Genomic DNA, 2,661 nt, shown 5'->3' with positions numbered 1-2,661 from the left:
AAAATTCGTATATAGACGATGGTTTGGAGAAAAAAATTCCAACCTGGTATTAAACCACGTGTATTGACGACTGCTTGACAAAAAGATTTCAACAAATAGTTAAAATTCGTATATAGGCGATGGTTTGGAGAAAAAAATTCCAACCTAGTATTAAACCACGTGTATTGACGAAAAGATTTGTTTGACAAAAAGATTTCAACAAATAGTTAAAATTTGTATATTGACCATGGTTTGAAGAAAAAAATTCCCACCGAGAGTTAAAATTCGTATATAGACGATGGTTTGGAGAAAAAAATTCCAACCTGGTATTAAACCACGTGTATTGACGACTGCTTGACAAAAAGATTTCAACAAACAGTTAAAATTCGTATATAGGCGATGGTTTGGAGAAAAAAATTCCAACCTAGTATTAAACCACGTGTATTGACGATTGTTTGACAAAAAGATTTCAACAAATAGTTAAAATTTGTATATTGACAGTAGTCTGAAGAAAAAAATTCCCACCGATATTTAAAATTCGTACATTTACGATAGTTTGACTAAGAATTCCCAACAAGAGTTAAATTTCGTAAATAGACGATAGTTTGAAGAAAAAAATTCCAACCTAGAGTTAAAGTTCGTATAATGACGATTGTTTGACAAAAAGATTTCAACCAAGACTTAAAATTTGAATATTGAAAGTAGTTTGCAGAAAAAAGTGCCCACCGAGAGTTAAATTTCGTACATTGACGGCAGTTTGCCAAAAAATTCCCATCGAGAGTTAAAATTCGTACATTGACGATGGTTTGGAGAAAAAAGTTCCAACTTAGTATTAAACCACGTGTATTGACGATAGTTTGACAAAAAGATTTCAAAAAATAGTTAAAATTTGTACATTGACAGTAGTCTGAAGAGAAAAATTCCCTCCGAGAGTTAAAATTCGTACATTGACGGCAGTTTGCCAAAAAAATTCCCATCGAGAGTTACAATTCGTATATAGACCATAGTTTGAAGAAAAAAATTCCCACCGAGAGTTAAAATTCGTATATAGACGATGGTTTGGAGAAAAAAATTCCAACCTGGTATTAAACCACGTGTATTGACGACTGCTTGACAAAAAGATTTCAACAAACAGTTAAAATTCCTATATAGGCGATGGTTTGGAGAAAAAAATTCCAACCTAGTATTAAACCACGTGTATTGACGATTGTTTGACAAAAAGATTTCAACAAATAGTTAAAATTTGTACATTGACTGTAGTCTGAAGCGAAAAATTCCCACCGAGAGTTAAAATTCGTACATTGACGGTAGTTTGCCAAAAAATTCCCATCGAGAGTTAAAATTCGTATATAGACGATGGTTTGGAGAAAAAAATTCCAACCTAGTATTAAACCACGTGTATTGACGATTGTTTGACAAAAAGATTTCAACAAATAGTTAAAATTTATATATTGACAGTAGTCTGAAGAACAAAATTCACACGGATAGTTAAAATTCGTACATTTACGATAGTTTGACTAAGAATTCCCAACAAGAGTTAAATTTCGTAAATAGACGATAGTTTGAAGAAAAAAATTCCAACCTAGAGTTAAAGTTCGTATAATGACGATTGTTTGACAAAAAGATTTCAACCAAGACTTAAAATTTGAGTATTGAAAGTAGTTTGCAGAAAAAAGTGCCCACCGAGAGTTAAATTTCGTACATTGACGGCAGTTTGCCAAAAAATTCCCATCGAGAGTTAAAATTCGTACATTGACGATGGTTTGGAGAAAAAAGTTCCAACTTAGTATTAAACCACGTGTATTGACGATAGTTTGACAAAAAGATTTCAAAAAATAGTTAAAATTTGTACATTGACAGTAGTCTGAAGAGAAAAATTCCCACCGAGAGTTAAAATTCGTACATTGACGGCAGTTTGCCAAAAAAATTCCCATCGAGAGTTACAATTCGTATATAGACCATAGTTTGAAGAAAAAAATTCCCACCGAGAGTTAAAATTCGTATATAGACGATGGTTTGGAGAAAAAAATTCCAACCTGGTATTAAACCACGTGTATTGACGATAGTTTGACAAAAAGATTTCAGCAAATAGTTAAAATTTGTACATTGACAGTAGTCTGAAGAGAAAAATTCCCACCGAGAGTTAAATTTCGTACAATGACGGTAGTTTGCCAAAAAATTCCCACCGAGAGTTAAAATTCGTATATAGACGATGGTTTGGAGAAAAAAATTCCAACCTGGTATTAAACCACGTGTATTGACGACTGCTTGACAAAAAGATTTCAACAAATAGTTAAAATTCGTATATAGGCGATGGTTTGGAGAAAAAAATTCCAACCTAGTATTAAACCACGTGTATTGACGAAAAGATTTGTTTGACAAAAAGATTTCAACAAATAGTTAAAATTTGTATATTGACCATGGTTTGAAGAAAAAAATTCCCACCGAGAGTTAAAATTCGTATATAGACGATGGTTTGGAGAAAAAAATTCCAACCTGGTATTAAACCACGTGTATTGACGACTGCTTGACAAAAAGATTTCAACAAACAGTTAAAATTCGTATATAGGCGATGGTTTGGAGAAAAAAATTCCAACCTAGTATTAAACCACGTGTATTGACGATTGTTTGACAAAAAGATTTCAACAAATAGTTAAAATTTGTATATTGACAGTAGTCTGA

Source organism: Xylocopa sonorina, unplaced genomic scaffold (assembly GCF_050948175.1).
Source record: "Xylocopa sonorina isolate GNS202 unplaced genomic scaffold, iyXylSono1_principal scaffold0164, whole genome shotgun sequence".
Taxonomy (NCBI): domain Eukaryota; kingdom Metazoa; phylum Arthropoda; class Insecta; order Hymenoptera; family Apidae; genus Xylocopa; species Xylocopa sonorina.
This window is presented reverse-complemented; position numbering follows the sequence as displayed.